We start from the raw sequence: 25711 nt of genomic DNA on the forward strand, positions 1-25711 counted from the left end.
TACATAGCTCGCCACCCCATGCTAGCCCCCGCCTAGCAAAATAGCTTATAATCACACTGGCCGGCTTAAAAATAAAATACAAGTAAAAACTGCACGTCCCTGGCATTATAAAATAAAGTATATTACGATTTTATCTCCCAATAGCACCAGAATTTTTCTATCATTTTTTCTGCATTCTTGAATATTCCTCTTTGCTTGTCTGCAACTAGCTGCACAGACAGTAGACTGTAGGAAGCTGTAGGAGACGGAATGCCTCCCTCATTGTAGAAGACTTCTCGCGGCTTCTGCAGATCCCCAAAAAACACGCTGTAGAACGCCACTTGATCACCATCATGGAAATTCTTGTAATCACCCTGGGGTAAATAACAGCAACCTCTCTGCACACGGCTGGTGGACGTCTTGCTGGCGTCGGGAAAAGACTTTTGGTGTGTGTTAGTATGTCAGTCAAGTCTTTTGGTCAATCCAAGAAAATTAACCCAGACATACTACTCTATCAAACAATGATCTCCAAAAAGTCGAAATACTAACTGAACATCTCCCAATTAACTCCCTTTAACATGACTACCAAATCATAAGTCATCATCACAACTCTCATAGGAAAAAAACATCAAGTTCTCCAACTCAATTCTCCAAACTCACCAAATCAGCACACACACAACTCAGAAATCACAGCAACTCCACAGACTTCTGCACTCACATTTCAAATTTGAATGTGCTCATAAGAAAAAAAAAGAAAAAATCGTAATGAGCCCAAGGAAAAAAAAGGAATCATGTAACACACCCAGACCCAAAAAATGTTCTCTCAAGCTCTGATATCTGAACAACCCACAAAATCAGTAAAATCTCCAACTTTTAACAGCAAAAAACCCCTTTACTGCTCATACAATTAATTACAATAACACTTAATGTCAAACTCCCTTTTACATAAGTAACAACCCTCGAAAAATTAACATCTCCCCGGTGAAAAAAAAAAAAAGGGCCATTTAAAACTCAATCCCCCAAATTATATCTCTCATAGGAAACGGAAGAAAAAATAAAAAAAAGATAATCACAAATAAGCTTCCCCAGTCACAAAATACATAATGCATGTAGAATATGCATAAACACCGCGTTTTTCCCAAGAAACGCTCCATGTAAAGTTATGGAATTTGCCAGAAAGCAAACTCTTACCCATGCGCTTTCGTGAAATGCTATTGTCAACATTTCCAGATATTGCGAAAATTCTGATCTATCATCATCAGAGGAAAAAAAGTCAGCACACGGCTCATCACATCGCTTGTCAGCAGAAAAATCGCCTGTGGACGTATGTTCTAACAGCAGCATAAAGAATTGTCCTAGTCAGACACACAAGTTTGGAAACTCATGATTCTACTGAGAAAAAAAGGTCTAACAGACACATTTCACAGAATTAACTCCAGGATATGACTAATGTGTTCAAAAATTTGTCTCAAAGACTTATTCTCTCAACATGGCTTTGCCCCAAATTATATGCTTCCAAGATAACACACTTGTGAACATAAAAATGCACACATCTCCATAGGACTCGTAATGCAGTAATGACACTCCTCTCTAAATAGTCACGAAACCAAAGAGAAAGAACCACAGAAATCTCCTCTTGACTCGAAAAAAACTCCCATAACCACAAAAAAAGGGTCACCCGCCAAAGATTAATTCCAACTCCTATATAATTATGAGACACCATATTAATATAACACCACTCCGGTTATAAAAATATTTTCCTCCATTTGGTTAATAACCAACCCCCTAATATTTCTCTCTTATTTCTCCAATAGCCACATGTCAATAAAAAAAAAACACCACTCCAGGAATAGAGAATAATCACCTCTATTTTGGCAAATACAAAATATTTACCTCTATTTCCCCAATACTCCATGTGGAACAAAACAAGGCTCCAAAAAATATATCTCCAAAAAAATGTGCACTCAAGGCAACTAACTCACACATCACAAATATTGCCCCATAATCTCCGAATATGTGTCTCCATTTGCAACAAGGATGGCTGCAAAATAATTGAACTAAACATAGCTCTCATCACATTGGCAAATATCAAAAATGGCCAAAAAATATATCTCCAATATATTATATCTCAAATTATAACTCCAAAATAACATATACCTCCAATTATAACTCAATTATAACTCCAATTCTCCACCGAGAATAACTCAATGTTATAGTCAAAACTATAAAAACTCTCCATTTAGCATAATTGCTAAAAAAAAGGCAAAACTCGGCAAATAAAAACTGTCTAGAAAATTCTAGAAAAAATCACTAATGTGCCACAACTCATTATAACAGAACTCAAATACAAAGTGTCTTAGCAAAGACTTCTCCATATGCACGACGACATAAGTCACTAGAAAACTTAACAAGTTTCCTATCTCTCACAAAGTTGTCACAAATACAACAAAGGTATTGTGCAAGAAAACTCACAATTTCTGGAACACAAATATCCAGAGAAAAAATGTAGTGCCATTACGTATGCATTCAAAACATGCAAGAAAATTCTCCCGTGTATTTCTCTATAGCATCAAATAGCTGAAACACGAACACGTTCCCGACAATGACTCTAAGTCATGAACTGAGACATCAAAAAAATATTCACACCAACTGGAGAGAAAAAACAAATTCAAATTCACTCATGGTAAAAAAAAAACTTGTGTCAGCGATGGCTAATTTCCAAAAAAGGAGAAAAGAAAAATCAACGGCCTTGTTCACTATCTCCCGTAACTCACCAGATGTCAAGCAATTATCTGCTGAACCCATAAAAAAAAGAAAAAAAACTAAAATAATGTGTTGTTAGTTCCTCCCAAAATAAAAAAAAAAAATTTTACCACCCTTGATAGCATTAAAACGCCCACGTATTAGTATAAAAAAAAATCAGTATCAGAAATATCATTATCACAAAATCACCAAAAAACTGCTATCATCAAAATTACCAGTATCGGTATATAAAAAAAAAAAATATCACCAATGTTAATGCTTGTCCATTCACCAAGGAATTCAGCACAAAAAATTCAGCAAAACTCATCCCCGTGAATCACTGAAATATTCTCCAAAGTTACAAAAACTCAACAATTAATTAACACAAGACTTCTCCCATTAATTCATTGTAATAATTATCCATGAATAATTATCTGTAATAATTATAGAATAATCTCCCATGAAATATCTCAAATCTCTCGTAAAACAATTCTCCCGTAATGATAATTATACTTAAGCAAACCTCCCGTGACACATCTCAAGTATAATAATTATTAATAATAACAATAATAATAACTCTCCATAGCAACAATTCTCTTGCAAAGATCTCAAGTAAGGGTGAATTCAAATACATACACTAGTAGTGCTGAATCCTATGACATACAATTTCTCCAGCATACACCATGACATAAACACCATTGCCACATTCACGGCACGGGCAACACCATTCGACACTTCAAAGTAATTTCTCCAACACAATAAAAAAAATAATCTGTGTAACCCCCTTATATTTGTGTCTTTCAAGGCACAAAGAAAACATATAATACATCCCGTGCATGTTAACTACTTTTCCCGCATTCACAGAAAAGAAAAATCTCTTTTATTTATTTCCTTTTCTCTTCCTCCAAGAAAGAAAAAAATATCTCTTTTCTAAAAAAAAAAAGACTCTACGGGCATTCTTCCACTCCTTTCTGTTTACGGTCTTTCTATGCCATTCTATACCCACAAATTTCAATTCATCGTCTTCTGTTCCTTCTCCTGCTTCGTTTGCAATCTCTAGGGACCCATTCTATTATTCTTTTCATCCATCTATTATCTGACATTCTCATTATATGTCCTGCCCACGCCCATTTCTCTTTTTTGCTTGTTGTTAGAATATCCTCTACTTTAGTGTGCTTATCCTTGTTGCTCTTTTTCTGTCAGAAAAAAAAAATTATATATATATATATATATATAATATATATATATATATATATATTTATAGATATATATATATATATCTTATATGATATATATATATATACATACACGATGATTATGGCCTCTGAAATTACATCCATCAAGTCTTTCTTTGCTTTCACTTACCGTCAAGTCCACGTTCGACTAGGCCGTCTCCCAAATCGCGGGGTCCCCATAGGAGTCCAGTTTTGTCACTGTCAAGTACTACTGTTCCCGCAACGGGTGGCATGAAGGACAAATCGAAACATCACCAGCTTCCCTTCATCACTGTTTTTATCTAATTTGGAAAGTACAAATTACCTTACGCATTCTAATCAAAACGTTGAATGAATTAAATTTTTCAAAAATAGTAATTGTTCATGGTTTAATTATGTTTATACATTTGCGAAAATTTCTACCATATCACTATTCGCCATAAACGTTTCGTGCATATAAGAAATTTTAAACTTTTCCATGATTGGGTTTATGTTTTATTCGTAAATTGTTTGTATGATGAATTCTGCTAGGCATCTTATCTTCCTAATCTCAATTTTCATATTTATTTAAAAAGTTGGTATTTAACACTGAACTGATTTAATGCTACAAGATATCAATGCATATGTTATTTTTGTGTTGAATAATATACTGAATATAGTAACCATACGTACTCTTAGTAAAATTTATGGCCCAGATAGCAAACTAACTTATTGTTACAGCACGTTACCACCCAGCAGATCCCACCATTGTTCATCGGAATGGAAAATTGGAAAAGTGGTTCGTAAATTCGCTGTTTTACTGATAGCTGAATTTTACTCAAAAAACAGAAACTGTTAAACGATGAATTTCATGGGTGTATTTTTCCACTCTCCATTTCCTTCATGGTTGTTTTCGAAGCTAATCCTTTGAAGTCTGCGATATTCTGTTTCCTCAATGTTTCTCTTTGTCCGCATTTTTGAGTTTCATTCCAGTGTTTTCATGGTTGCGGATCTCACTGTGACCTGACACCCCAGTGTAGGTAGATACACATTCATAAACAACCAAATCGCAGGCACACACATACCTCATGTTCACGGGTATTTTTATGTTAATGTTTGAAATATAAGAAATCTTGTTATATATATATATATATATATATATATATATATATAGTATATATATATATATATATATATACATATATATATATATATATATATATATATATATATATATCTATATATATATATATATATATATATATATATATATATATATATATATATATATATATATATATATATATATATATATATATATATATATATATATATATATATATATATATATATATATCTAATATATATATATATATATATATATATATATATATATATATACATGTGTGTGTGTGTGCGTGGTACATGCGTGTGTATTATATCCTCACTCACACATTTATGAATACATATTTTTAAGAAAGATATATTAACACATTTTCATTGGGGTAGAACATAATTAAGATCTCATTATTCACTTTAGTCCGCTTCTCATACATTTTATTTACAAAAATACTGAAAAAAATATATCCGTTGCAAGTGAAACTTCAGCGATGTAAAAGCAACCGCTTAATATGCCGCCCTAGTTAATTCAGTCTCGTTGCTAACATAGCGAAAGCAATATCCATCTGTAAAACTTCCATTGGTTTGTTCCTCCGACTCCTAAAAGCCTTTTGAGAGATCAAACACGGTCGACTTAATACCCTGTCCCTGGTTTCTGGTTGCGAGCCAGTAGGCGAAGGTCTTAAGATCCTTATGCAAATAATCCCCCAAGATCTGTCAAGGGTCCTGTGAAGACTATATTAGGGTGGAGAGATACCAGCATCAAAGGAGAAGAATAAAAATGAATGCTTAGAATTCTTTTTGAGCTGATGATTATTCAAGAAACCACCCGAGAGAGAGAGAGAGAGAGAGAGAGAGAGAGAGAGAGAGAGAGATTAGAAGGAAACTAAAAGGAAGAGAACTTTTGCATTATGTACGAAGGAAAGGGGCATTACACCATATCAGCCAGATTTTTTTCTCGGATTTTCAAATTTAATAGTTATTGGTTGTACTGTTCTTGTCAAATGTTCAGATTTATTGATGTATTTTTTAAGGTCTTACGTTTCCGATAGTTGTTTTAAAGTAGAAGATATTATTTAGTTGAAATCTTTATTGTCTTATATTTTTTCCTGGTAATTTTATTATAGTTGTCTCGTCTGCATCGTTTTTCTGATTATGTCTAAAGTATTTGGATTAATATCTCTGTCGGAATTATTTAATTCAACTATGTGATACCCCACAATAGCCACTGCACAACTAAACATCTGTGTCTTCGTCCAATACATTTCTCATGCAAGGAATATTAAATGATTTGCTTTCGTCAGAGGTGGTGCTTGCTCAGTATGATGGTTGTATGTTAGTACTTACTTAGAAAATAGTTTTTTGTTGGTACATTCTTAGAAAGATAGTTGGTACATAAATCACTAATAAGAATGATAGTTGTTTATTGTTACGTAGTTAGAAAATAGTTGTTTATTAGTACATAGTACTTAGAATAATGGTTGTTCGTTTGCCCCATTTGTTTGTTTAGTGGTTTGGAAGGAGTCTTAATGATGAAAAAAGAACGTTCACTGTGCTCTAGTAATTATTATTAATTTGTGCATTACTTTAACCCTTTTCCCAGAAAGGAATACGCTTAATATTCCATCATATAAATGGATCTAAGAGAGACTAAATGAAAAGAAGATTATAAACTGTCTTCATAATGATGAGTAGGATGGAAATCTCATCGTATCCTTTATTATTTTCTTGAAGAAATCGTTATTCTTATATTGATTACCAAAGCGCCCAATCATGATCCTTGTTTCTCTTGTCTGCGATATTTAACTTTTACATTAGGAATATTTAGATTTTCCTTCTCTGAACTGATGAGAAATAGTTCGTTCCATCAGTAGCCCAGCCCCCAACTCAAGGTCCCCATTCTCTTACCCTGTCATCATCTTTTACTATTTTCTTTTTAATTTTTGTTGAGTTTCCTATTTTTATTGAACCTCTATTGCCAATTAAAATCAATTAAATGAGTAAGAATACTAGTTTTTTTATAAATAAATTTGCGATGTTCATTACTGTCACATTCTTTTTCCGCACCGGTTACCAGCTATCAGCCTAAGGAGCCATGGAGCTAAGTAGGATTGGACGGACCAAGCTCCGTTTCTCCGATTCCCTCTTCCAATTTGGCGCAAAAAGTGATGTTCTCAGCCTTTAAGAAAGTCACATCTGGTGGCGAGCGGACCTTGACATGATTTTATTTTTATCGTTTTTAATTGTTTGTTTGATTTAATATAGCTAGCTTTATATTCGAATGTTCACTTATCACAAATTGCAGAAATGAGGTATAAACAATTCACCAGCCATTATAGTTTTAGCGACACTTTTGAATGAATAACTGTTTAGAACACATATGAATCCCTTGCGTGATAGTAAAATATGACTGTATTTCGTGTTATGTACCAGCAATAAATATTAATAATCTCTGACGAGTCTAATCTGCATATTTATTGGAACCCAATGTGTGGAAGATGATTATTTAAAGCGTGCTACGCATATAGAGGCTGTTGCTGTTCACAGTCTATGATGACATTAATGGAATTATGTAAAATATTTTATACCATAATTATGTTTTTATTTCTGTGTGGCAAGTTTTTTTTCCCATTGATTTTCGCTAATGGAAAGGAATTCATTTATCTTTAAATGTGTTACGTAAATTGAAATCTAATTCATGTCATTAATCTTCGAGTTTCCAAAAGGCCTTTTGACTAGATAGAAAGAAATCTATTTTTCAAAATTATTTTCCTTGAGAAGCCATTTTTGGTTTGCTTATCAGAAACAAATTTCTTGAAATTTTGCACGCCCATTTGTACTAAATTGTGCTATAGAAGAGAAAGTAGTTTCGTCAAATTATTTCCCTAAAATTTAGTATCCGTGTCTTCGCGCTCATTAGTGAGACAAATAACGGAAATATTATAGAGGAAGAACAGTGTAGCTTTAAGCAAGGAATAGGAAGAAGGAAAAATAGTGTGTGATGTAAAAAGCAGAGAAAGAACACTGGAATTGTCCGAAAACCATACGGAACCAATATAGACCAAAAGAATACTAAATCTTTATAATAAAGGCAGAGAAGCAACCTTGGAGGGCGTTAATAATACATATAATACTGAGGGGATTTCGTTGAGAGTAATCAGGATTGTTTTATGTGACAGAAATCTTTATACGCTTATGAAGCTATAAGAGCTATTATTGGTTCGGTGAAATATTCATTCTTAGCGTGTTTGCTTAATCCCTTGAGTTGGTCAGTATTTCTGTGATTGAAGTAGGGAAATACTGTAGGAAATGGCTTAAGACACAGTAGTGGGTGACAATAGACAGAAGAAGTGTGATAACATTATAAAAAAAATGTTCATAAAAATCAGGCTTTGAACGTGATAGTTAAAACGAAAAAGAGTAGAAATGTAAACGGACCGCAGGAAAATAAAGAAATGAATGGCATTATGCATAATGGGACCGAGGATGTAATCAATTTGTGTAAGTAACTAGAGTAAATTTGATAGATTATGGTTGGGTAGAGTAGGGTAGGGTAGAAGTGAAGTATTCACGAAATAGGATTTACCAATGAATAAATAAATAAATAAATAAACTTGTACATACTAAATATGACTAATAGGAAGAAGGATAAACAAGTGAGAGACACAAAGGGGAGAATAATAGATAGTTGAGAGTGCATATTAGTCAGGCGTTTGGAAGGAAGAGGAGAAGCAGTCCCATGAAAGTGTTGAGTGAAGGAGACATCAGCGTTAGAACAAAAATCATGGCCGTGGTTCATTGTTAAGCTTGAAGGAGGCGGCATCATGTCATCAGACAGTCATTCGTTGACAAAATTCACTCCATCAAGACGACAGTTTACTGTAGGACAAACGACCCCCTGAAATACGTCTAGATAATGGTAGATGGGCATTGTCCATACATCTGGACATCACTACTAAAATTTAATTATATTCTGCATGGTTATTGATCGATAACATTTTCTTCATATATGTAGTTTAGATTTTTACAAGTATGCTGAATGTCCACTAACAAAATGTCGACTTAATTTTTTTTTTAAGTAAGAAGGAACTAATTATCTCGTCCTAACTTATAAGTAAGATTCTGGTACATACCCACACACTGCACATAACTATAGCGACATAGGGGAGTAAATTGAAGAAGATTTGGTGGTCAGTCATATTTTGATGGGTCAGAGTTGAGTTTTGAGATATATATATATGTATATATATATATATATATATATATATATATATATATATATATATATATATATATATATATATTCATATTTATATTATAAGAGCGATGAAGCTCCTCATACAATGCTAGGGAGGAATCATTCATCAGATCCTCTGTCGCTCTTTTTTGGAGTTGAATAATTCTTTGGGAATCAACAGTTTTATGATTCACAAAATACTGATATCCGGTGTGGATGTCTGTTCCTGCGAGAGATTTGTCTATTCTAGATAGAGTGGTTCTTGGTGGTAGGTTTTTGTTGCCTGACATTTTAGCTGAGATCTTTCATATTCACAATTAATCCCTGATCCTCTTTTCCTGACGAGAGTGACCAGATTTGTTGAACACCAACACCAATTTGCAGTCAATGTACCTCGCTGTCGAACTTCTCGGTTCCAGAGGTCCTTTATTCCTCACTGCGTTGGACTGTGAAACTATTTCCCTGAGGATGTTGTGCAATTGCAACCTCAAAGATTAGAATCAAGCCAAGATACAAAGCACTACTATCTTCAAGTAATTCTTATTATTAAAATAATTTACTTATATTTTATCAGTTTATTTATGACATTGTTAATTTATGTTTTTGTTGTCAAATTACGGATCTCCTTTCGGCAGGAAAGAGGGAAATGTTGAAATTAGTCTAAGCAGAGGATTACTGAAAATAGTGATGAAATCATAGATATTCAACATCAAAATAAAAGTACAAGAGAAGGGCCAATAAAGTCTTAGTTTTCTTTCATAAAATAACAAAGGCAGTTCAGTAAAACAATCCAAAATAATATGGAAACGAGAATAATCTCCACTAAATCTCTAAATTAAGAGGAAATTGCAATATGTCACAATCAACATGATTTGAAAATGCCTGCAGAACTACTGCTCCTCTAAGCCACTCTTCCCTAAGCGAGAAAATCCAATTTCTTGGTCAGTAATATATATATATATATATATATATATATATATATATATATATATATATATATATATATATATATAAGTAGAGGAAAAGACCCCATATAGACTCCACTTTTCCAGCCCCGCCCCCCGCCCCCCACCCCCCCAAGGGGCCCCCAAGGGGCGGGCTACCCCCGCCCCCCCCTGAATTGGCTCATGTACCGTACGTGAGGCCTAAAAAAAAGGGGGCGGGGCAACCCCCAAAAAACCCCCAAAACACCCAAAAGGGGCGTTGGCCACCCGACCCCATATAGACTCCATTATCTGGTGGGGGGCTGTGGCCACCCTGACCCCATATAGACTCCACTATTCTGGGGGGCGTGGCCACCCCTGACCCCAAATTGACTCCATTTGTATTATAAGTCATGTACGTACATGAGCTCATAATTGATCCATATGCATGATAAAGTTCATGTACTAGAGGAAAACACCACCCCATATAGACTCCACTTTTCTAGCCCCAGCCCCCGCCCCGCCCCCCGCCCCCACCCCCCAAGGGCGTGGCTACCCCCCTCCCCCTCCTGATTGGCTCATGTACTTACGTGAGGCCTAAAAGGGGGCGGGGCAACCCCCAAAAACCCCCAAAAGGGGCGTGGCCCACCCGACCCCATATAGACTCCACTTGTCTGGGGGGTGTGGCCACCCTGACCCCATATAGACTCCACTATTCTGGGGGGCGTGGCCACCCCCCTGACCCCAAATTGGACTCCATTTGTATTATAAGCTCATGTACGTACATGAGCTCATAATTGACTCCATATGTATGATAAGTTCATGTACGTACATGAGCTCATAATTGACTCCATTTGGCTTACAAGCTCATGTACGTACATGAGCTCATATTAGGGGGGCGTGGCCTCCCCTAACCCCAAAATCGACTCCACTTTTCTACCCCTGTGACGTCACATAACTATAAGAGAATAAAACCATCCTTTCAACCCTCCACTATTCTTGGGGGGCGTGGCCACCCCTGACCCCCAAATTGACTCCATTTGTCTTACAAGCTCATGTACGTACATGGGCTCATATAGGGGGGCGTCGCCTCCCCTACCCCAACCCCAATCGACTCCACTTTTCTACCCCCTGTGACGTCACATAACTATAAGGGAATAAAACCATCCTTTCAACCCTCCACTATTCTGGGGGGCGTGGCCACCCCTGACCCCAACATAATTGACTCCATTTGTCTAACAAGCTCATGTACGTACATGAGCTCATATTAGGGGGGCTTGGCCTCCCTAACCCCAAATCGACTCCACCTTTCCTACCCCCTGTGACTCACGTAACTCTAAGGGAATAAAACCATTCTTTCAACCCTGACCCCAAATTGACTCCACCTTTCCTACCCCCTGTGACGTCACGTAAACTCTCCGGGAATAAAAACCGACATTTCAAGCCCTCACCCCAAATTGACTCCACCTTTCCTACCCCCTGTGACGTCACGTAACTCTCCGGGAATAAAAACCAACATTTCAACCCCTCACCCCAAATTGACTCCACTATTCTACCCTGTGACGTCACGTAACTCTCTGGGAATAAAACCATTCTTTCAACTCCTGACCCCAAATTGACTCCACCTTTCCTACCCCCTGTGACGTCACGTAACTCTACGGGAATAAAAACCAACATTTCAACCCCTCACCCCAAATTGACTCCACTATTCTACCCCTGTGACGTCACATAACTCTCTGGGAATAAAACCATTCTTTCAACCCCTGACCCCAAATTGACTCCACCTTTCCTACCCCCTGTGACGTCACGTAACTCTCCAGGAATAAAAACCAACATTTCAACCCCCACCCCAAATTGACTCCACTTTTCTACCCCTGTGATGTCACGTAACTCTACGGGAATAAACTTGACCCCACCCCGACACCCCAAATAGACTCAGTTCACTGTTTTTGCGACTCATGTCCCCTTTAATTGTTTTCAAAGTAACCGGGACGTTTACCTCATCCTCCTCCTATAAAATCTCTTAAATATATATGCACATTGCGAATATACTCTCTCCCTCCCTCCCTCCCTCCCTCCCTCTCCCTCTCTCTCTCAGCCGTTACATTTTGTTTTATATATATATATATACACAGCTGCTTAGATATTCAGAGTATCATGATAAAAGGATATTTGGCGACTGACTTCATCCCACATGTGATATCTCCCCCAATAACCATATCAGAGTCAATGTTATCTGATGATGAATCGCATGAACACACACCACACATGAAGAAATGAGACCTTATCGCCATATTTGCCCAGCTGACTTCACCCCAACGTGAAATTTTATTTCATAGAATTTGAGTCATAATCTAGGTGGCAAAACACAAGGACAAAGGTACACATTTCAATTTTGTTTATTTATTATTCCGAGTTTGAAAGAGGTTGAAAAATCAAATTACAGACGGAATTGTTATTTATATTTATAAACCAATCCTAAATACAGGGAAATGAATAATATTCCATACAAATACATTAACATAGAAAAAAAACTGTACAAACACGAAAGCGATAATAATTGCGCATTCGCTTTTTCAAAAACAATACTTCAACGAAAACATACTACGGCTACTATATATTTTTCTAACCTGTTCCTTCACATCACAGCCCTTAGTATATACCACAAACATCTTTCAGCACTTTCCCGACGTGTATCGAAGACGACAACGTTTCATCTAACACCTCAAAGCTTTAAATTTAGCTAACAAGTTTTTTCACTAACTTGTACGAGGAGGTTGATGAAGCCATGGCGAGAGTTCACGTTCTTGATGTGGACAATCCTTCAAGAGATAATGAGCTCCGAAAGACCCTCAACCCGAGAACTCTCTATCACAATCACTGATTACAAACCAGTTGTGACGAAGCATCAAGTCTTATCATTCCCTCACGCCAAAGGTCATCCACACATGACTCATTTTATCAAAATCAGTATCACGTGACTAAACAGCTACCGATATTCATTGTTCCTAAAAATGTTAATAAGCCACCCACACACTCGCCATCTTGTTTTCCGCATGTTCCGCCCTCACCTTCCCACCCCTCCTCCTCCTCCTCTCCTCCTCCTTCCCCTTTTCCCCATATTTCGCCACGTTTCGATTTGTTTTTTAATGGACTATAGTCCTTAACATCCAATCTTTTTTAACCCCCGCCATTGTTTCAATGAAGTAGCGATTAATTACGAAAATAGTTATCAACGTGGGTTTTTATTCCCTTGAAATTCTCGAGCTATATCTAAAATATTATAACCTGCGAGCGGATGAGTTAAATCTCCTTCTTCATTCCATTCAACCGTGTTAGAATCTTGTAAGTGCTTAACAAAAGCCGTAACGTATGACTTTTGGGGTTCTTTAAAAAATATTGGAATAATACCTGTTAAATCGGGATTACTCTTTTTGCGAGTCATGTCCCCTTTAATTGTTTTCAATGTAATGGGGGCGTTTACCACCTCCTCCCCTCCAGTCACTGCACCTACATTTTCTATAGGAGGGGGAGGAGGAGGAGGAGGAGGTCCCGTGAGCGATATAGCCGGCATAGGTGGTTTTTGGATATTAAGGGAGACGTGTCCGCTACTACTAACAGCTGCCGTATCCAACTTGCCAGTACCCTCTAGGTTATTAATATCACCATCACAAACCTCTTTTCTATTCATTAACCTCTCATAGGTAATGGCAGGGATAACGCCTTCATTTTCAATTAAAAAGACTCCCTACCAAACTCGCAGCAATAGGCAATAAAACCGATAGAATAGTCCCCCCTTTACGACTTTTCAGTATATTTTTCTTCTTAGATATGGACGTTGTTTTCAAGGACACGAGATGAATTTCTCGTCTACAATTTCTTAAGTGTTTAATAAACTTCTTATCTTGAGTTAGATTACCACAAAGAAAATTTCTAAAAATTTCCGAGAGAGTAGACACCAAACCACCGTTTAAGATGGGAATAACTACTTCTTTCACTGGGTGATAAACCAGAGATGAATAAAATAAAGTTTTTATTTTTACGTATTAAAGGTGCTTACGGTTCATATCCGTACAATTGAGATTCATCAACCCAGGAATTGAATTGACTCGGATAAACCTTTCCAATGAACGTAATATTGAGTTTTATTATCTTTCCTCCTCCTTCCCAGCCCAAAATAGTGATTTCATACGTTTCTGGTAGATTTGTGCAAATTGAATTCTTCACGATATAAAAATACGCCGTTTATTTCTTCACCCGCTAAATCTTTCCAAGAAGTATACGACCGGATTTTGCCTTGTGATCCACTTTTTGGATTTTAAAAATTTCCAGAGTATTTTGAATTGTATATCCCCTCCTAAAATTGTGTTGCGACGCTCAATCGGCAATACGTACAACGTCTCCAACATTCAAGAGCGAAATGGCGGGAGGATTAACGAGAACAGCCTTTTTATACATACTCGAGAATTGACGTTCAATGTCATCTCTATCCGTTAATGCGTGAACCTCTTGCGGGGTGCGACCCAAACTTCTATGGGGGTATGATTATAACTCTGAACAATGTCGCGCAGACGTTAATGTATTTTAAGGTATTCTTATGTGAGATATCTATATATACGACCCTTAATAGTCCTTATGACTCTTTCAGCTATAGAGGATTTTTATTTCTCTCGAATAAACGCTATATAATTTTATATTTTTTACTATCTAGATATTCTCTGACTTGTTTGTTATAATATTCCCTACCCTCATCGCTATTCAAACGGTGAAATTCCCAAAAATTCGGTAGATTCGATAACCTTCTTCAAAGCGCGACGCATAGTAACACCATCCTCTTTTTCAAGGGAACAATTTGTAGATATCTGGAAAACACGTCAATAAAGACTAGCAAATATTTAAACCCATTATTATACCGAGCTAATTTGGACATATCAGCTAAATCGGTGCTCGCTATTACTCTCGGTTTAGGTGACATGATTTTTCTTCTGGGGAATTTTTTTCGAGTGACTTTATGCAGTGTGTAAGACTTTTGTCCACGTAAGAATTCTTTAACATTTTCACGAGTAATTTGGCTATTCAGATTTTTCGCTACTTTGAATAAAGAGTCCACCCGCTGAAACTACCACACCCCGTGCATCTCCGTACAAAGTTTTTAGCAGTTTTATCCGTTTCTTTATCCATATTGGTAAGCTATTTGATATTCCGTTTCACCCAGAATATTAGTTCGGAGCTGTAACACTTCAGGTGTTGACGGAGGCGAAGTCTACTAACAATAACCATAGCGTTATGTGATAGGGCCTTTTATATATGTCCGAAAAGGCTGAAGCTTTTGACGGCCAAATAACTGCCGACCTAAAGTTTTCATTTGACTAAAATCACGATTTGTTTTTCATAGAATATAATGTGAGCAATTCAAGCTTATACTTCTACTAAACTTTCCCGAATGAAACATATCTGCGTTATGAATATAACTGAAATAGATGAATGGACGTCCCGCTGTGAAGGCGTTAGTCACAATTTATTATCACTGGCCTCGAGGAAGCAATCATCGAGTATGAATAATAGACCTTTATTAACTCCGTCTCCCCCTTTTCAGCATAATCAAAGGGATTTAATTTCTTTGGATACTTTAAAATTTGGGACCTATTGAGGGATGCGTTTCGAGGGGGTGTTCAGATACCCCGCAATATAAAATGTATTGGAAACGCGTTTCATAGAGTTCAATGATTTTTGACATAGGACGGACTTGCCACTGTTACTAAACCCCACGATGATAATACGAGCGGGATTAGCGAATGGGTCTAACAACTGCCCAGGGAAGGGGACCTGTCGCGGCCATGATGTTAGCGCGTTTAAGACTATAGGTGTGTACTTTACGCGCTCCTTTTTATATACAAGCCTTAATAATAATTAGGGTGAATGGAAGTTGACGCAATAATAGTTGTTTAATTTCTATTATGAAATACATACAGGTTTTTCCTACAATATAAAAATAGAACGTACAGTAAAAATGCGAAGTATAATAAAAAATTACAATATAATAATTCAAAATATAAAAAACTAACTGTGTATATGATTATAAAATAAAAAATACTTTATATACAATATAATATATTAAAATATATGAATATAAGATAAAATATATAGTAAAATATATAAACTATGACACCGGTCAATGGTGTGACACGACCCCGTTTAACTGGAGGAGAGGGTGGAACCATTTCCCGTCGAGAAGTCAAAGACGTCGAAGAGAGAGAGGAATTAACATTGTATATTTTACTATTCTCTCTTCGACGTTTGTTTTGAACATCCTTTCACCCATGGGAAATGATGTGATGGATGTAGGGTCGGAGGAATAGGAGGAGTAGGAATTCTCGAGGTTCTAGGAGCGGGAATATTTAAAATTGGAGAGATTGCCGCTACTACCGGCACCACCACTACCCTCTCTAGCCATCTCCTCCTCCTCCTCCTCCGCTATACCCTCCTCCACCCCAATGTCTGGATGTCCATACACCAATGATTTATAAGGTGTCACATAATATCTCTTGTCCTCTAAAGGACAGAGATACCTTTCACTGGCTCGTATGACACATCGTGCCTCCTACTCTTTGCAAATTGTGCACACGAGTATAAGTAATCTCATTCTTTTCGATTACAGCTCGATACTGGTCATGTGGAATGGTCTTTTGACGGCACCTTTGTACACCTTTCAAGGTGTTACTACGACTAGTTTCCGTCAGATACGAATAAACTTTAGGTTTAACGCCGATGAATTCCCTCATGAGTTCAGCCCCCGTTTTCAAACCTTCACTAACACGAGTTCCCCCTTACGTGACTCATCATACAATTCGTGAGTTTTGGGGAAATTACTCAAATCCATGTAGGGTTTGAGCGCACCCTTCAGTTCCCAATTGAGGTTATCAGTCACCAGGGAAAAGATCAAGCTGTCAGTGTCGGTATACAGGAGCTGAAACTCTGGTTGTCCATACGCTTTCGAAGAACGTCGTAATAGAAACCGATACATCATATCCTTCGCCATGTCTAGTATACTGAAACGATATAAATTGGGGATTCAGCCATAACAGACTCTCTGCAATGGTTTACAATGTACCTGTCGTTACCCAGTTTACCAAAGACTTGTACGTGTGTTTGGACACATTTCTGAGGAGAGAGGCTTCACCGGTGGTGACGACAGTTCGGGTAGAATAATCAATGAATTTTTAATAGTGACACCGAAAAGACCGTTCATTATGATTTGATTGTGGTTCTCTTGTCCGGATCGGTCTCTTTAGCACGCCTTTCGGCATTCTCAGAATATATTCCTCAAATAAAAATCCTGTTTGAATTTGTACACTTTCCTCATTACATCAACTTCGAGACCGAGCCTTATCAAACGTTTGTAATAAGGGAAGACAGATCAAGTGATTACGCATGGGTAAATGCGTATCCCGTCAACTTGACATTTTTCTTGGGTAGCTTCACCTTGAACTTATTCATCAGGTTTTTACTATAGGGCGATAGATCCTGGTGAGTCACATTCAATGTGATGAATGGCGAGAGGGAGATCATCCATTTGTAGAAGGCAACATCCCGTCTAACTGGTTTGGTATCGAGCAGTATGAAATAACCGTATTCTCCCTGTGAATCAATGGCGGTAATATCGCTAGCGACAAAACTTTCTTAATTCGACCAGGGGGGGAAAGTTCAGTTATTTCACCCAAGGGCATTTTGTATTTACTCATAACTGTGGATACAAACTGGTGAAATCAACGTATAATATATATGATTGAGGATCACCCACCCTAAAACTGGGATTTAACTCTGGATATTAGCTATGCATTGCCTTCGAACTAGACTACAAAAACCGCCGCGGATGTTTTTTACAAATTAATTGATAGAGTTCACCATTCGAAATGAGGGGGAGACGAATTTTAGAGGAATATAGGAAAGCATCGAGTGAGAGAGAGGTAGAAGTCAGGTAACGGGCGGGATCTAGTCCGAATTGCGCCATGGCAGCCTCTCCAAGCTAAATAAACGTCGGCTAATAATCCCACATCCATACAAATACAAAATGGTGTAATCTAGAAGATTGGTGCAATTAGCGGCGTTTCCAGACCTTGACCACGTGTGCATAGCCCCCGCTGGAAAGGGTTTCTCCGTAAGTTCCGAATCGAAACACTCTCGAGAAGGGATGCCGGGCTTTCACAGGATATTGAAACCCGTCACATAATCATAAGGGTAGTACTGTTTACCCGTACCCAAAAACTAAATCGAGACAATCCCGAGAATACTGGATTAACAACTGACGTGCAATTTCGAGGGAACCTTTCTGTTTGATATGACTCGAGGCGAGATTAGAAAGGGTCCCCTAATCACGTTGTTGATATCCACGAATCTCAGATTGCCCGATCTGGCCGAGTAAAATTTACTACCCTCGGTTTCAGAATTTCAAAATCATGCTGAGCCCCCGCCTCTTTCAAGACCAGGGCGATGTCATATGACAAATTGTGTACGAACCATGTTAAAGTTGGCTCCTTAAATTGCATATTCAAATTACACTGTTGACACAGTGCACACACAAAGTTGTCCCGTGCCACAAATGAGCGTGATGTCGCATTTTCGTGACTCCAGCCTTGAATTCGACGTTACATCCTTCGCAATGAGTGCTCGCTTCAAACTTATTTTTTTTTGGGTGGATTCAGGAGTATATGTAAAGGATACGCACACATTCGTTCACGCAATAACGCCCAGTCCCGGTTCATGTTCTGCAAACAATCATCAACGCATTTCTCTCCGTGACTTAGTCTATGGTACAATATTCCCCCACCGTTCTAGCCGTCAACGATCACGTAGCAGTAAGCGAAAGCTTTCTGCCGAGATACTATTCTTGGATCGTCTTCTCCGGTCTTCGGTTGAATATTTACGCCTCAAAATCCAGGAAAGCCATGTGCGAGATTGGCAGCAGAGCTTTAACTTAGTAAACTGTTTAAATTGGCCGGGTTCTGGGTATTCGACAGTGGTTCGAGCAGTACAGGCCTGTGTGTGTACCTCACGGATGGTGGGACTATTAAACAAAGACAAACAATTGTAACACATACCACCCGCGTGCTCAATCCCCCGCCCCTGCTTGAATCCGTGTCGGAACTTCTTCACGAATGCCAACATATCCTTAATCAATGCGACGTGTCGTCAGTGATTAATAACAACGTGGACCAAATGAGGGATTTGGGGGTTACCACCTTTCCTCGACCAGATGTACCGTTCCAATGTTTTTTCTGCTGTTCCCCATGACTAATTCACAATAATTTATACAGATTATATGTTGAGGTTATTCCCCCTTTTCTAATGTTTGAAAGAGTCATGGGTCAACGGCATATCTGGCGAGTGTTTGATATTAAAGTTGTCCCCTCCCCATCCTCCTCATTAAGACACGAGGGAGGTTGTTAATACGTGTGGGAGGGTTATCCGGAGTATAACGTACGCTTCTAACGCTGTAATGACACAGTTGTACCCGGACTGAATATTGATAACCTGATCACACTACCGCGGACTCCCTTGGGATACACCTTGAAGTTATTAATTAATTTCACTAACTCACGGCCGCGGTGATATGAAAGTTCAACCCAAATCCCTTATTTTTCACAGTTTCAGTTTATTTAATTTTTTTTTCAGCGAGGTAACACCAACCAACCCGAACCCTCAGTACGGTTGAGTCTCTCTTCCAAGTTATTAGCTATAAACTCAATAGCCTCCTCCAGGGAGTCATAGATCGAGTCAATCGTAGTGAGGGTGGGTGAGTACATACATAAGAAGCACTTTTTTCATTCATGTCGCCTAGCATCCTCACGCTGGTGATAATAACGCACAAGTATAGCATAGCCGAGCGAATACCTCTTTCAAGGAAGTTACTGTGCACATATTCACGTAATCGGGCTATGCTACTACTTAACTTCATTGCCACGTCAATGTGTGACCCTACTGCAGCCGCATAATGAATGGTAACTCACTACCTTATTACCCTCCGTTCTTTACCCCTCGTGAGTGAAGATTCCCATTCTGGTTCCTACACCTCCACCAACGCGCGATGCTTCATTATTATTCTTACTCCCCATCAAATCTTCATTCTAATGGAAGTCTTCAGCGAAGGGATCTGTAAAGATCATTTTAAATAAGCACCGGAGTGAACGTGTATGATAATAATAATAATTAATAATAATAATAATAATAATAATAATAATAATAATAATAATAATAATACTAATATTTACCTGGATCGGAGGGTGGTGAGGATGATCTTCATGGCGGTTAGAGGCTTGGACATTTTCTTTAATGACGTGACAATCTGTGTGATAACAAATTTATGAATATGGTGTGACACATGAACGTGGAGGTTTTATGTACATATTATAAACCCGATGCCCATTGTTAGTCATACAGTCTACATTCAACATGTGTAGCGATCACATCATATACGTGAATAGCAATGCATGTATAGGTACATTCCAGAAAATCGGGCGTGTAAATTTACCAATAGGTTAGCCGTCCCTATATCATTACCGAAAGGAGTGGAATATGAAGTGTGCTAGTGGGGGAGTCATTCTCCCGAAATTATATTACGACTATTAAACCAGGAGACGTTGATTTTACTATTCAATTTAACGCGGATCTATACGAGTCCGATGGGAAACGCGGTTTATACGTTTATATTTATAAGTCCATTTCGGGTTTGTTGGGTGGTGATATGAATGTCATGACTAGAGCGTTTAATACGCAAATTATTGAACAATTATCTGAATTTTACGGTGAGCATTCGCGGAGCTATCCGCAGGGGACGGTTTATTCTCATGGAATGATGAACACGAAGAGAATGAGCATTCCACATATCGATGCAGGAGCGGCCAAAGTTGATATGATTGATTCCATTACGAATAAACTCATCACGGTAGAAATATATTCCAGCAAGGCGTTGAATACGTTTACCTGTATTCGGGTATCGTTCAACCTACCATCTTGGGTGATAAAATGGTTAATCTCTTAGACTGTTTCACGTTAGGATGTGCATGTGGTAAAGGTCCGCATAATGCCATTTATAAACCTTTTAAATACATTGACATATTGGATTACATTACTATGATGTCTCGGATCAGAACGGTGAAGAAATAATGTTTACTGAAAATGGGGTTCTTATCGTGCAGTCTGCATATAAGACCTAGATAAAACGCTATCGAACTTTTATTATAAATACCATACGTGACATATACCCGTCATAGTATTAACCGACATGGCTGGTGAACACACCATATATTTGAGCAGTCTCAGCTGTTTAGACACGTATACCAAAAAATACACCTTCGAAATTTGCCAATAGATTACCTACACCTACATTATTACCTAATGGGGTTGAATATGAAGTAGGTTTAGCTTCGATCATGTTCCCGGGGAGTTATTACGCTATATTATCCGAAGATGATTTATTCACTCTCCGAATTTATTACAGAGCGTCATAAATGTGATAGGCATACATATTTGTATAGACCGAGAATAGCAATGTTAGCGGGGGATATGAAGAGACTCGTGAGAGCTCTTAATAAGGTCGTGTATGATTATTTGACAGTTTATTACGGTGATAATTTCATAAATTATTTTAATAGTAACGGTATATTTCATTGGGATGAAGATTTAAGGAGAATTACTATACCACGTATCAAGAGAGAGAAATTGAGAACGGGGGACGTTAAAAGTATATACGTCAAATTTAGCGGAAAAAGCCACGAAATTATTAGGTTTTCATATTAATACCGGTTATGAAATATATGGCGGCCGTGAACTGAATGAACCATTTCCCTTGATTCTCTACCTGATAATTGTGGGGTAGATTATATATGTGTATACGGATATAGTTCAACCGACGATTTTTGGCGGGAGACTAGTAAATATATTGGACTGTTTTACTTTAGCAAGTGGTAGAGGAAAAGGAATACATAATACAGTCTACAAATGTTGAACACGAACATCTTGGATCAGATTTCTATTCTTATCACGGATCAAAATGGTCACCTTTTACATTTCACTAAGACTCGAGTGTTACTTTGCCTGCTCCGTATAAACCTAGAGGAAAAATTAGATGAATAGGTGCGTATATAATTCGATGTTCACCCTTGGCATTCCTTATTCGTGATCGTAACACCCTCGAGTGAACTAGAAACTTGCGAATCAAGTTCCACTTAAATGTTTGGGAATAGTATAAAACAGTAAAATGAGTGTTATTCGCGCCTCCTTCAGAGGTGGAATTTAAAAAACTATTTTTATCAGACCCTTTATTAAGGAGAGGAGCGGGATTTGAGGATATTTCCGTTTTCTATCCCGGCCGCAGAAGGGGAAGCGGTTTTTTTTTCGGCCATAAGTGTGGTTTGCACGGAAAGTGCTTCCTTTTCTATTTAATGCCGCGAACCTTCAGTTAATGAATTCGGTAGATCTGTGTTATCTGATATGGTAAACAGCGGTTTACCTTAAAGAATCCATAAAACGAAATGGTATAAGGGCCCTCAAAACTACTGGACAACGAATTTTAAGCGGTACTGGAAGGAGAAGGAGAACGAGACGGAAGAAAACAGTGAAACGATTAGTTAGACGGTCGAGTGTGGGAGGAAAGAACGGAGGAAGAGGAAGGGCACACGAGTTAAATCTAGGAGTAAATATAATAAGGACGTGTACGATCTTTTGTAACTCATTCATCAATTGACATTCGGCGGGTACGCACTCGTTCTACCCTTCATCTAAAATTATATAAACACAAAACATGGCTAGCGTAGTTCCTAACATACCCGGAACTGGTAATCAAGTTCCTGTTTCATCGTATATTGCGGGTATATCAGAATTGTTCCCGAATGTTAATAGACGGAGAATTATTGAAACTTCAATTAATTCAAAGGAAAGACTGGATTTTACACCTTGTAATATTTCCATAAATCAAGTTCTATCTGATAAATATATAGAATTTCGCGTTAATGGGGTGGCAGGTTCTTTCTTAGATTTGTCAAGTATAGCTTTAGAATAATATATCACAATAGATAGGGACAACACGCAATTAGCGGATGATGTCCATGTGTCTGTTGTTAATGGTATTAGTAATACATTATTTAAATCCGCTTCCGTTTTCTTGAATGAAAATTGGTGGAATCCTGTCCGGTATTTAACTATCAATCATATATCAAAATGTTGAAAATGATAAAACCCTCTGCATTACCTACCACCGGCCGGGCGGGATTTTTATACGATGACTATCATGTAACACACGGGGTAACTCGGCAATTTACTGCCAATACCTTCGGTCAAACCAGCAGGTGGGAGACGAAAGTTATGGGTGACATTAAAACGAGGGGCGTGCATGCATATTTTCCACTTCTTTTGGATAAAGCGACTATAGACATGTATTTACTGATTCGGTTAATTTGAGACTTAGACTCGAATTAGCGAATAATAACTGGGTTATGGGCGCCCACACAGACGGACATTTAAATGTGCTGAATATAGAAAAGGCTAAATTATGGATCGATAGAGTTACCCCACATTATAACGCAATGTCTGCTTTAAATGAAGTGATAGCAGTTAATCCTATACAATATATATTTGATAAGACTTTATACAAGACATACGTTATTGGGCAACATGAAAAATTCGATTTAATTGATCAGCCTTTAACAGTTGTAACCTGAAAAAATCCACATTGGCCATGATGATATGGAAACATTTTTCAGGTGATTACGCGACCAATAGTCTATATTTTCAATCTTTCTATTAAATAATATACATATTACCGTTAATGAGAATACGGTATATAATATTCAATGTAGTTTCCCAATACCATCATGCAATATATCACGAGACGCAGAAAAGTATAGGGGGTGGCGGTGATAATCTGATCACTTATGATAGTTTTAAAAATGGTAGAGCTATTTACTGCTTTAATTTTGTGGTGGAAGATGTTGAAGATTCCATGCCAGTGGAAATTTCGAGAGTTCACATGGGTAGGATCTATGTTCCACCTCTCTTGAGGGATACGTCTTTCAGGAGAGGTGGAACATACATCCTGCCTATGTGAACTCTCGAGAGAAACAGAGTTTCCAGCTCTGTGATTGGCTTATCAACAGCCAATCAGGAGCGTCGTAAGGAACAGCCTAGACATCAAATGCACGGTTGAGGTGAATCTACGATAGTTTGTTGTTGAAAACAATCGTGTCTCAATTCCCTTTCTGTAGAGATTCGTCAAACTGAGCGGACCGTCCCTTGATCCTGTCCCATTATCAGGCTGCAGAGAGGCGAAGGATGCCTGCCACTTTCCCACCTCCTCATTATACTTAGTAACTGTAAATCAGGCTTTATTCTCGTTCTCTCTGTGTATATTTTATTTTGCTAAAGTTAATTAAAGCATATTTGGATTCAACCTCCCAATACACTTTGAAAAAGACAGGAATTCCTATTGAAAAACGCGCGGTAAAGTCTATCAAAGAAGGCTGTGTTCACAGTTAGCCTTAAGAAAATAACCTTTAATTTTTTTGTAAAATCGGCCAGTGTACATTTTTTTTTTCCTCTTTCCCAGCACATTAGTCATGCACCTCCTCCCTTCCTTAATGTACCAATGCTCTGATCTTGCAGATGTTCAGCTATATTTCCTCCTCTTTTACCCTTCATTATCTACACGTATACTGGTTTTCCCCACCCTTTTCTATTTCCCTCAATCACATTTTCTTTGCAGCACTTTCCAAGCCACACTAATTTTTTTTATTTCTTTAATCAGATATAGCTAGGTTTTTATCATGTTTTTGTTCCTTTGATCTCTTCCTTTAGTAGATTTTCGTTATCACATATTCCATATTCTTCGGTTCCTTTATCACCTTTTTTATCTTAAGGATTGCTCAACTTTATCATCCTATAAATATATATCATAACCCTACTTATTTTCACTCCTGTAAATCTAAGGAAACTCTCTCTCTCTCTCTCTCTCTCTCTCTCTCTCTCTCTCTCTCTCTCTCTCTCTCTCTCTCAGGGTGTGATATGTGCCTCACGAAATATCAAGTGCAGCGAATATCGGAGTATTGTAATTTAACATATTACGAGAAATCCGGTAGTTTCCGAGGCTAAGCCTCGTTAAGTAATGGCTGTATGTCGACGCTATCAGATTTTGCGGTGATTTCACATCCTGGATATTAGAGCTGGCAATATGACAGTGACGTGTTTCGAAATGACTCGCTGCAGAAGTGAGCACCTAAAGATTTTGAGATTTAGGCTTAGCTGGGTGGAAAAAAAAGTATTTTTTTTAATTAGTATTTCATTAGTGTGTATATGCATATATATAGATAGATAGATAGATAGATAGATAGATAGATATGTCGCCTCGCCTTTTTCAGGGAAGGTCCCGTACTCGGTTACAGTTCGGGAATAGGCCTCCGGGATTGATTCTTTGAGTGAGTGTGTATTGTTCATCCATCTTTTGTTCCTAATCGATATCACGTAGCCAT

The sequence above is a fragment of the Macrobrachium nipponense genome, chromosome 17 (assembly GCF_015104395.2).
Source record: "Macrobrachium nipponense isolate FS-2020 chromosome 17, ASM1510439v2, whole genome shotgun sequence".
NCBI classification, from domain to species: domain Eukaryota; kingdom Metazoa; phylum Arthropoda; class Malacostraca; order Decapoda; family Palaemonidae; genus Macrobrachium; species Macrobrachium nipponense.